Genomic DNA, 13,076 nt, shown 5'->3' on the forward strand with positions numbered 1-13,076 from the left:
CACTTGGGGGCTTAGCCGCGAACCATATTCGCCTAAGTTAAAAAAACTTCTTCGAGTGAAGAGCTACCCTCTCACTCGAGGGCTTAGCTGCGAACCAGATTCGCCTAAGCTAAAAAAAACTTCTGAGAGAGAAGAGCTACCCTATCACTCGGGGGCTTAGCCGCGAACCAGATTCGCCTAAGCTAAAAAACTTCTCCGAGTGAAGATCTACCCTCTTACTCGGGGGCTTAGCCGCGAACCAGATTCGCCTATGCTAAAAAAAATTCTCCGGCTGAAAAGCTACCCTCTCACTCGGGGGCTTAGCCAAGAACCAAATTCGCCTAAGTTAAAAAACTTCTCTGAAGTGAAGAGCTACCCTCTCACTTGGGGGCTTAGCCGCGAACCAGATTCGTCTAAGTTAAAAAACTTCTCCGAGTGAAGAACTATCCTCTCACTCGGGCGCTTAGCCGCGAACCAAATTCGCCTAAGTTAAAAAACTTCTCCGAGTGAAGAGCTACCCTCTCACTCGGGGGCTTAGCCGCGAACCAGATTCACCTAAGTTAAAAAAATTCTCCGAGTGAAGAGCTACCCTCTCACTTGGGGGCTTAGCGGCGAACCAGATTCGCCTAAGTTATTAAAATTCTCCGAGTTAAGAGCTACCCTCTCACTCGGGGACTTAGCCGTGAACCCGATTCACCTAAGTGATGAAATCCCGCCCAAATGTGACTCAGACCTGCCCAACTACGAAGCAAGCTTCGCTTAGGTGGGAAGACTTTGCTTATGCCCAAAGAATCCCCAAAAGAAAAAGTTCACTTGACAAAGATAAACTCAAATTCAGTCGAAACGAGCACATCAATGATACCCGGCGTAGATCAAGGTTATCCGCGCAGGCCAAAAGCACTCGGGTTATTACCCGAACGAAGTTTAAAGTGTTTACATAAATCACTCGGCATACCGACGCAAATCAAAGTTTTTTCTCACGATTGATCGTCTTCCTCACGGCTCACCTGGACTGGCCGGTTCCACGAAGGTGTCGAGGTCGAGACATCGGTGATGCGTGTTGCAGTATCAATGAAGGTCTCCATGAAGTCTTCAAACCGAGGCTTCTTCGTGTTTGCACCCTGCAAGGCCTTCAACTTCTCCTCCCGAGTCTACTTACAGTGGACCCTCACGAGAGAAAGAGTCACATCAGCCCCACACCGAGCGGCTGATTTCTTCCACGCTTGGACTCTCTCAGGAACACGACCAAGGTGCTCCATCACAGCATCCAGACCGACGAGGAACGTGTCTTCACGCCATAGCTCTTTGTCGATTCTTCCCACAATAGCTCGTAGTCGAGTGAAGTATCCTTGGACTTTAACAAAGCAGCAGTTGAGGCGGTACATGTTCACGGCCACGTCATCGGGAACAGGAAACTTGACAGGATCCAAGTATGGCTCCACCTCGAAGGTGTCTTTTTCGAAATCATGACAGAACTCTGTACAAGAAGAACAACGAAATATCAGTTGCATGTGAGTCGACGAAAAATGGTAAGACTCGCTCGGTAAAGGGAACATACCAATGAGAGAATCAAGCATCTTTGCCAGGAAATCTTTTACAAAATTTTCTAAGACATTTCCCTTTTTGAAATGGAGTGAAGTTTCTTCGCCCATTCGTCTCTTTCATTCTTCATTTGTTCATTTTCTGCCATCAACTAATTAAAGTCCGCAATCTTCAGTTCATGAGCTTCAGACTTCTTCTTCATCTTGGCAAGGACTAGACCCTTGTCTTCCAGCAACTTTTTCATCGCATCACACTCCAGCTTCAGTTTGTTCTTCTCAGATTCCACCTGGGTGTACTGCGACCCAATCTCGCAAGCCTTCTACAAAAAACATCCCAGTGGAAAATTCAATTTCATTCGGCACAAGTATTTTTCTACTTCCGAGTGGAGAAATACAAGTCATTCGACAACATTATTTTCTACTTCAGAGTGGAGAAATACAAGTCATTCGACACAATTATTTTTCTACTCCCGAGCGGGGAAAAAAGTCATTCGACATTATACGTCTTAAACTTCAGACTCGTGATGATGCAAGCATTCAACAGCAGTCTCGGGGACTACACCCAGTGGGTTCACTCGGCGCGACCCCACTGGTTTATTGATGACCCACAAGTATAGGGGATATATCGTAGTCCTTTCGATAAGTAAGAGTGTCGAACCCAACGAGGAGCAGAAGGATCTGACAAGTGGTTTTCAGCAAGGTAATATGTGCAGGCACTGAAATTATCGGTAACAAGTAGTTGTGTGGTGAGATGATTCGTAGAAAGCAACAAGTAACAAAAGTAGCAACGGTGCTGCAAAGCGGCCCAATCCCTTTTGTAGCAAGGGACAAGCCTGGACAAAGTCTTATAGGAGGAAAAACGCTCCCGAGGACACACGGGAATTTCTTTCATACTAGTTTTCATCATGTTCATATGATTCGCGTTCGTTACTTTGATAGTTTGATATGTGGGTGGACCGGCGCTTGGGTACTGCCCTTACTTAGACAAGCATCCCACTTATGATTAACCCCTCTCGCAAGCATCCGCAACTACGAAAGAAGAATTAAGACAAAGTCTAACCATAGCATTAAACTAGTGGATCCAAATCAGCCCCTTACGAAGCAACGCATAAAGTAGGGTTTAAGCTTCTGTCACTCTAGCAACCCATCATCTACTTACTACTTCCCAATGCCTTCCTCTAGGCCCAAATAATGGTGAAGTGTTATGTAGTAGACGTTCACATAACACCACTAGAGGAAAAAACATACAACACATCAAAATATCGAATGAATACCAAATTCACATGACTACTATTAGCATGACTTATCCCATGTCCTCAGGAACAAAGGTAACTACTCACAAAGAATAATCATATTCATGACTAGATAGGTAATGAGTAGCATCAAGGATCTGAACATAAACTCTTCCACCAAATAATAGCATCAACTACAAAGAGTAATTAACACTACTAGCAACCTTACAAGTACCAATCGGAGTCGGGAGACGAACATTGGTTACAAGAGATGAACTAGGGTTGGGAGATGAGATGGTGCTGATGAAGATGTTGATGGTGATGAGTCCCCTCCGATGAGAGGAGTGTTGGTGATGACGATGGCGATGATTTACCCCTTCGGGAGGGAAGTTTCCCCGATAGGATCGTCCTGCCGGAGCTCTAGATTGGTTCTGCTCAAGTTCCGCCTCGTGGCGGCGGCGAATCCTCCGAAAAGCCTCCTCGTGATTTTTTTTTCAGAACGAAACCCTTCATATAGCAGAAGAGGGGAGCCAGTGGGCCAGCAAGGAGCCCACAAGCCCCCTAGGCGCGGCCAGGGGGGTGGCCGCGCCTACCAGGCTTGTGGCCCCCTGGTTGTGCTCCTGTGGCACTTCTTCGGCCCAGTATTTTTTATATATTCCCAAAAAAATCCATGATGATTTTCATGGCTTTTGGAGTTGCGCAGAATAGGCATCTCAAACTTGCTCCTTTTTCAGGCCAGAATTCCAGCTGCCGGCATTCTCCATCTTCATGTAAAAATTGCAAAATAAGAGAGAAAAGGCATAAGTATTGTACTGTGAAATGAAATAACAGCCCAAAAAGCAATAAATAACAACATGAAAGCATGATGCAAAATGGACGTATCAACTCCCCCAAGCTAAGACCTCGCTTGTCCTAAAGCGAAAGCCGAGCTCAATAAATATGACCACATGTTTAGGGAGAGAGGTGTCGAACAAAATACGAACATGCATGCATCAGGATCATGATCAGAACAGGAACACCAACATATAATCTCTCATGCTAAAGTGGCAATTCCTTCACAAAGTAAAGTATGGATCAAGAACCTTATCGAGAATTAGCAACTGATAGCCTTTAGTCATTGAAGCAATTGCAATTTATCACAACATCAAAAAGAGTCAAAGAGCTTGTAAAGCAAATCCACATACTCAATTATCTTTTCGTTCTCTACAATTGCTACAACTCACGTGGTACTCATGAGATCAAAGTTTCAGCTGAACACAGAGAAAGATAGGGGCTTATAGTTTTGCCTCCCAACTGCTTACCTCAAGGGTAATGTCAACAATAATAATTCATGAATGCTTACCTCCAAGTTGACATATGAATATAGATCTTTCCCTAGCATATGATGTTAGCCAAGATAAAGGCGAAACAAGGAATTGGTGAAGATCACCATGACTCTTTCAAGGGCAAAAAGTAAAGGTACAAGATAGGCCCTTCGCAGAGGGAAGCACAGGTTGTCATGCGCTTTTGAGGTTTGGATGCGTTTCATCTTAGTGCGGAGGAACGTCACTTTATATTGCCTCTTGTGATAAAGAACTTTATTATGCAGTCTATCACTTTTATGTCTTCCTCATCACATGTTCGTACAAAGCTTATTTTCCACACACTAATAGATCATACATATTAGGGAGCAATTTTTATTGCTTGCAACGATGACAACTTACTTGAGGGATCTTATTCAATCCATAGGTAGGTATGGTGGACTCTCATGGCAAAATTGGGTTGAAGGTTTATGGATGCACAAGTAGTATCTCTACTTGGTGCGGGAGTTTTGGCTAATATGAGGTGGAAGCAATCGTCACATGCTAAGGGATCTCTAATCATATAACATTGTTCGGAACCAAGCAAACACAATTCATTATGTTGTCTTCCTTGTCCAACATCTACTTCTAAGCATGAATAGTTTAGTGAGTGTTCACAATCATAGATGGTGTGAAAGATGATATATTTATATGTGAACCTCTCCTTCTTTATCACTTCCTATTAATTGCAACAATGACCAAGGTCTACGTTTGTCTACCCTCAACAAGTTTCAATCAACATTCTTTTTATATGTGAAGCCATCACTTCCCATGAGATCATTACATGATCTTTCATGCTTTTGTTCTTTTCTCACTCTTTTGATCATGGCAAGAGGCAAATCCCTCAACTAAGACACTCTTTATTATATGGCTCACGAGCTCGAATACATCGGGGGTGACACAAAGCAAAACTCAAGACTAAAACACTAAGACTTTTAATCTACTAGAGAAAAAGAAAACTGAAAAGGAACAAACTAAAACAAAGGTAAAGGCAAAAGATGTGATGGTGATATGATACCGGGGCAACTCCCCCAAGCTTGGCACAAGCCAAGGGGATTTCCCATACCCATGCTTAGTTGTCTTCCTTTGAAGGTGATGGTGGTGGAGTTGTTGCGACATGGGTTTGATCCTCCGTCTTCCAAGGCTTAGGTGCTCCATCATGGAAAGATGAACGAGTCTCCGGAATCCTCAAATCTGCAGCCAACCATATTGATTTAAATCTATACTCATACTCATAGTTTTGGTTCTGCAGGTCATAGATCTGGGCCTGGAGGTGATCAATCTTGTCATAGAGCCTGGAGAGGTGCTTCCCAATGTCATTGGCATCGATCCTGTGCTTGCTGGTGAACTCCATGATCATCATTTGGTTGGCTTTGAGTCCACGCTCCACCATCCCTTGGCACTTGAAGACCTGTTGCTCCATTGCTTCGAGCCTCGCCTCCATGCTTCCGGTCTTCTTGGGCCCCTCAACATCACGGATGTACAACATCCCCTCACGCATCTCGATAGATTGAGGATGTTGCAGCAATCCCGTGAGGTAGGGATTGATGACCTTCTCGAAGATCTTGTCCTTCGGAGCTTTTGGGGACGTCATAGCAATCTAGATCTTCAACAGAAACAGGCTCGAAACGAAAACAAAGGAAATGCGCGTGATACGAGGGTCATACCTTACGGGAGAATATATAATGATTTTTTCCACACCAGAAGGAGTACTCCGCACGAAAACAGAGTCCGGGAGGCACATGAGGTGGCCACAAGCCCCCCACGCGCGGCTAGGGGGTGGGCCCGCGCTTGGCAGGCTTGTCGCCTCCTCGCGTGCTTTCCGGACTACTTCTAATTTTTCTATTTTTACAAAAATTCCTACTGGAAAAGTTTTGGAGTCTGTTTTCTTACCGAATCACGTAACTCTTTGTTATCGGAGTCTGAAACAGGCTGATAAATATCCCTTAGGTATTCTTCCGGAGTTATGGTATTGATGATATTGCTTTCAACATTTATGGGAGTACCTGAGATATAATGCTTGATTCTTTGCCCATTTACAACTCTCGGACAATTACCTTCCGTGTTGTTGATCTTGATAGCACCGGAATGATATACTTCCTCAACAATATAGGGACCTTCCCATTTAGAGAGAAGCTTGCCTGCAAAAAATCTTAAACGAGAATTATATAGCAAGACATAATCACCTACATTGAACTCACGCTTTTGTATCCTTTTATCATGCCACCTCTTAACCTTTTCTTTGAACAACTTGGCATTCTCATATGCCTGAGTTCTTCATTCATCAAGCGAGCTAATATCAAATAACCTCTTCTCACCAGCAAGTTTGAAATCAAAGTTGAGCTCTTTGATTGCCCAATAAGCTTTATGCTCTAGCTCAAGAGGTAAATGACATGCTTTACCGTACACCATTTTGTACTGAGACATGCCCATGGGATTCTTTTAGACAGTTCTATAAGCCCAAAGTGCATCATTGAGCTTCTTAGACCAATTCTTTCTAGACCTGTTGACAGTCTTTTGCAGAATCAGTTTAATCTCTCTGTTGCATAGCTCTACTTGACCAATGGACTCAGGGTGATACGGAGACGCAATTCTATGGTTGACATCGTACTTAGCAAGCATTTTACGGAAAGCACCATGAATGAAATGTGAACCACCGTCGGTCATTAGATATCTAGGGACTCCAAATCTAGGGAAGATAACATCTTTAAGCATCCTGATAGAAGTGTTGTGATCAGCACTACTAGTGGGGATAGCTTCTACCCACTTAGTGACGTAATCAACAACAAGTAGGATATGAGTATACCCGTTGGATTTTGGAAAAAGTCCCATATAATCAAAGCCCCAAACATCAAATGGTTCAATGACAAGTGAATAGTTCATAGGCATTTCCTGACGTTTACTGATATTACCTATTCTTTAACATTCGTCACAAGACAAGACAAACTTACGGGCATCCTTGAAGAGAGTGGGCCAATAGAAACCTGATTGCAATACCTTGTGTGCAGTTCTATCTCCCGCATGGTGTCCTCCGTAGGCCTCGGAGTGACACTTCTGTAGGATCTGTACCTGTTCATGTTTAGGTACACAAGGTCTAATAACACCATCTACTCCTTCCTTATAAAGGTGAGGATCATCCCAAAAGTAATGTCTCAAGTCAAAGAAGAATTTCTTATTTTGCTGATATGTGAAACTAGGTGGTATATATTTGGCAACGATATAGTTTGCATAATCAGCATACCACGGCGCACTACGTGAAGCATTGATGACATTCAATTTCTCATCAGGAAAGCTATCCTCAATAGGTTGTGGGTCATCAAGAATGTCCTCCAACCTAGACAAGTTATCTGCTACGGGGTTATGAGCAGCCTTCCTATCGACAACGTGCAAATCAAACTCTTGTAGCAAGAGAACCCATCTGATAAGTCTAGGTTTAGCGTCCTTCTTCTGCATGAGGTACTTAATAGCAGCGTGATCAGTGTGAATAATGACTTTGGAATCAACTATGTAAGACCTGAACTTTTCACATACAAACACGACTGCTAAAAACTCCTTTTCCGTAGTAGCATAGTTTCTTTGGGCACTGTCTAGAGTTTTACTAGCATAGTGAATAACATTCAACTTCTTATCAACTCTTTGCCCTAGGACAGCACCAACAGCATAATCACTAGAATCACACATGATTTCAAAAGGTAAGTTCCAATCAGGTGGTTGAACAATAGGTTCAGTTATCAAAGCCTTCTTAAGTATTTCAAAGGCTTCCTCACAATCATCATCAAAAATAAAAGAAATATCCTTTTGCAAGAGATTGGTAAGAGGCCTAGAAATCTTAGAGAAGTCTTTAATGAACCTTCTATAGAAACCATCATGACCAAGGAAACTTCTTATACCTTTGATATCTGTGGGGTATGGCATTTTCTATATTGCATCAACCTTAGCCTTATTGACTTCAATACCTCTTTCAGAAATTTTATGTCCTAAGACAATGCCTTCATTAACCATAAAGTGGCACTTTTCCCAATTCAAGACAAGATTGGTGTGTTTACATCTCTGCAAGACCCGATCAAGGTTGCTGAGGCAATCATCAAAAGAAGACCCGTAGACGGAGAAGTCATCCATGAAAACCTCAACAATCTTTTCACAAAAGTCAGAGAATATAGCCATCATGCATCTTTGAAAGGTGGCAGGTGCATTACATAAGCCAAAAGGCATACGTCTATAAGCAAAGGTACCGAAAGGGCAGGTGAAAGTGGTTTTCTCCTAATCAAATTGTGCAACTCGTATTTGGGAGAAACCAGAATAACCGTCTAGAAAGCAGAACTGTGTGTTTAGACAGTCTTTCTAGCATTTGGTCGATAAAATGCAAAGGGTAATGATCTTTCCTAGTGGCTTTATTCAATTTCCTAAAATCGATCACCATCCTATAGCCAGTAATAATCCTCTGTGGGATCAATTCATCCTTATCATTAGGGACAACGGTAATGCCTCCCTTCTTAGGGACGCAATGCACCGGACTCACCCAATCACTATGAGCAACAGGATAGATGATACCCGCTTCCAGGAGCTTTAGTATTTCTTTTCTCACTAGTTCTTTCATCTTAGGATTCAATCTCCGTTGATGATCAGCAACTGGTTTGGAATCGGGATCAGTTTTGATCTTGTCCTGGCATAGAGTGGGACTAATAATGCCCTTAAGATCATCAAGAGTATATGCAATAGCAGCACGGTGCTTTCTCAGAGTTTTTAGTAACTTCTTTTTCTTCATGCTCTGAGAGGCTAGCACTAATAATAACAGGATATATCTCTTTTTTATCAAGATAAGCATACTTAAGAGTACCATGCAACTGTTTAAGCTCGAACACAGGATCACCCTTTGGTGGGGGTGGATCCCCAAGCAGTTCAACAGGCAAATTATTCTTAAGGATAGGATATTGTTCTAAGACAGCCCTATCTATCTCATCCCTTTCGTCCATATGCACGTCATTTTCATGCTCAAGAAAGTATTGCTCTAATGGATCAGTAGGAGGCACGGCAATAGAAGCTAAGGCAATAGTTTCATCCTTACTAGGAAACTCTTTTTCATGAGGTTGTCTTCCAAACTTGGAGAAATTGAACTCATGTGACACACCTTCAAAGCCAACAGTGACAGTTTGCTTCTCACAGTCAATATGAGCATTGACAGCATTGAGAAAAGGTCTGCCAAATATGATGGGACAAAAGCTATCTTGAGTGGTAGAAAGAACGAGGAAATCCGCAGGATACTTCGTTTTACCACACAAGACTTCAACATCCCTAACAATTCCCACAGGGCAGATAGTATCTCTATTGGCAAGCTGAATAGTGACATCAATAGGTTCTATCTCAACAGGTGCAATCTCGTCTTTGATTTCATCATATAAGGATTGAGGTATTGCACTAACACTAGCACCCACGTCACATAAACCATGATAGCAATGATCTACTATCTTAACAGAAACAATAGCCGTGCCAACAACAGGCCTATGTTTATCTCTAGCGTGAGGTTTAGCAATTCTAGCAGCATCTTCACAGAAGTGAATATTATGTCCCTCAACATCATCGGACAGGAGATCTTTGATAATAGCAATGCTAGGTTCAACTCTAATTTGCTCAGGGGGTGTAGGTGTTCTAATGTAGCCTCTACGTATCATAGTTGAAGCTTTAGAATGATCCTTTATCCTAACAGGGAAAGGTGGTTTCTCAATGTAAGCACTGGGAACAATAGGATCATTATAGGCAATGACTTTCTCTTCAACTGGACTGGGTTTAACTACATTTACTTCTAAAGGAGGATGATATTTAAACCACTTCTCTTTGGGGACATTAATATGAGCAGCAAATGATTCACACAATGGAGCTACAATCTCAGAGTCAAGTCCATACTTAGCGCTAAAATCACAAGAAGTATTTGTTTCAACAATGGATTTAACGCAATCAAACTTGAAATTCATACCTGACTCCTTACCTTTATCAAGCTCCCAATCTTCAGAGTTGGGTTTAATTCTCTCCAATAAATTCCATTTGAAGTCAATATCTCTCTTCATAAAAGAACCGGTACAACAAGTGTCAAGCATGGTGCAATCATCATGAGAAAGCCGAGCATAGAAGTTCTAAATGATAATTTCTCTCGAGAGCTCATGGTTGGGGCATGAATATAACATTGATTTAAGCCTCCCCCAAGCTTGAGCGATGCTTTCTCTGTCATGAGGCCAAAAATTATAAATATAAATCCGATCACGATGTACTAGATCCATAGGATAAAACTTCTGATGAAATTCCAATTTCAACCGATTGTAGTTCCATGATCTAGTATCATCACATAGCCTATACCATGTCAACGCCTTATCCCTCAAATATAAGGGAAAGACCTTCTTCTTGACCTCATCCTCGGGCAAACCTGCAAGCTTAAATAAACCACAAACTTCATCTACATGGATTAGATGTAAGTCTGGATGTGATGTTCCATCTCCTGTAAAGGGATTAGCATCAGTTTCTCAAGCATACCCGAAGGGAATTCAAAGAAAATATTTTCAATACGTACAACAGGTTGAGGAGCAACTCTTTGTGCTTCCGTTCGAGGTGAAGATACCCCGAACAAACCCCTCAAAGGATTAGTTTCCATAGTGACAAGTGACAATAAATTTCAGCACACTATATGAATGTTTCCTTACCAAGTTCCGCTTACCAAAGGCGCTTCACTCCCCGGCAACGGTGCCAGAAAAGAGTCTTGATGACCCACAAGTATAAGGGATCTATTGTAGTCCTTTCGATAAGTAAGAGTGTCGAACCCAACGAGAAGCAGAAGGATCTGACAAGTGGTTTTCAGCAAGGTAATATCTGCACGCACTGAAATTATCGGTAACAAGTAGTTGTGTGGTGAGATGATTCGTAGCAAGCAACAAGTAACAAAAGTAGCAATGGTGCAGCAAAGTGTCCCAATCCCTTTTGTAGCAAGGGACAAGCCTGTACAAAGTCTTATAGGAGGAAAAACGCTCCCGAGGACACACGGGAATTCCTGTCATACTAGTTTTCATCATGTTCATATGATTCGCGTTCGTTACTTTGATAGTTTGATATGTGGGTGGACCGGCGCTTGGGTACTGCCCTAACTTGGACAAGCATCCCACTTATGATTAACCCCTGTCGCAAGCATCCGCAACTACGAAAGAAGAATTAAGACAAAGTCTAACCATAGCATTAAACTAGTGGATCCAAATCAGCCCCTTACGAAGCAACGCATAAACTAGGGTTTAAGCTTCTGTCACTCTAGCAACCCATCATCTACTTACTACTTCCCAATACCTTCCTCTAGGCCCAAATAATAGTGAACTTTTATGTAGTCGACGTTCACATAACACCACTAGAGGAAAAACAACATACAACACATCAAAATATCGAACGAATACCAAATTCACATGACTACTATTAGCATGACTTATCCCATGTCCTCAGGAACAAAAGTAACTACTCACAAAGCATAATCATATTCATGACCAGAGAGGTAATGAGTAGCATCAAGGATCTGAACATAAACTCTTCCACCAAATAATCCAACTAGCATCAACTACAAACAGTAATTAACACTACTAGCAACCTTACAAGTACCAATCGGAGTCGGGAGACGGAGATTGGTTACAAGAGATGAACTAGGGTTTGGAGATGAGATGGTGCTGATAAAAATGTTGATGGTGATGAGTCCCCTCCGATGAGAGGAGTGTTGGTGATGATGATGATGGCGATGATTTCCCCCTCCGAGAGGGAAGTTTCCCCGGCAGGATCGTCCTACCGGAGCTCTAGATTGGTTCTGCTCAAGTTCTGCCTCGTGGCAGCGGCGAATCCTCCAAAAGGCCTCCTCCTGATTTTTTTTCGGAACGAAACCCTTCATATAGCAGAAGAGGGGAGCTAGTGGGCTAGTAGGGAGCCCACAAGCCCCCTAGGCGCGGCCAGGGGGGTGGCCGCGCCTACCAGGCTTGGGGCCCCCTGGTTGCGCTCCTCTGGCACTTCTTCGGCCCAGTATTTTTTATATATTCCCAAAAAAATCCACGTTGATTTTCATGGCTTTTGGAGTTGCGCAGAATAGGCATCTCAAACTTGCTCCTTTTTCAGGCCAGAATTCCAGCTGCACGCATTCTCCCTCTTCATGTAAACCTTGCAAAATAAGAGAGAAAAGGCATAAGTATTGTACCGTGAAGTGAAATAACAGCCCAAAAAGCAATAAATAACAACATGAAAGCATGATGCAAAATGGACGTATCATTTATCACTCGACAAGGTCCGTCCTGACGAGCCAAAAAGATTATAAATTTAAGTTCTTAAGACTATTATCATTCACTAGCAATTAATAATAGTCTCGGGGACCACACCGAGTGGGTGCACTTAGCGTGCCCCCACTGGATTCAACACTCAACCAGATCCGTTCTGGTTGACCTTCATCAACAAACAATAATGTCTCTACTGATTAAGACCACTGCCAGTGCAAGCACTCGACAGCGGTCTCGGGGAGTACACCGAGTGGGTTCACTCGGAGTGACCTCACTGGAACGCAAATAAAACAAATACATTTCTACAAAAACACCTAGTGGATGTGAGTCGGAATTCAAACTTACGGTCGAACTTACTCGAACGTTTTCTTGGAGCACCACGTTATTGTTGTACACCGAGACGATGGCGTCATAGGCTCCTTTTGCTTGTTGCGTCATCAGCTCTGCCTGGATCATAGCCTCCTTGGCGGCACCAGTCTAGTCTTCAGGGACACGACGTGTTGTGTACACGGTCGTAGGTGACATCAATCCTGAGGCTACAGCAGAAACAAGTGGAGCACTCGACTGCAATCCAATCGGATTCGTGGTGACAACGACTGAACTAACAGGCGGAGCATTCACCACAGCCATTTCCGGCACGGGCACCTCGGACACAACGGGATCCACCGCAGCAGCTGGTTGCCTTTGATCATCATTGTCCAGCTG

Source organism: Hordeum vulgare, chromosome 2H (assembly GCF_904849725.1).
Source record: "Hordeum vulgare subsp. vulgare chromosome 2H, MorexV3_pseudomolecules_assembly, whole genome shotgun sequence".
NCBI classification, from domain to species: domain Eukaryota; kingdom Viridiplantae; phylum Streptophyta; class Magnoliopsida; order Poales; family Poaceae; genus Hordeum; species Hordeum vulgare.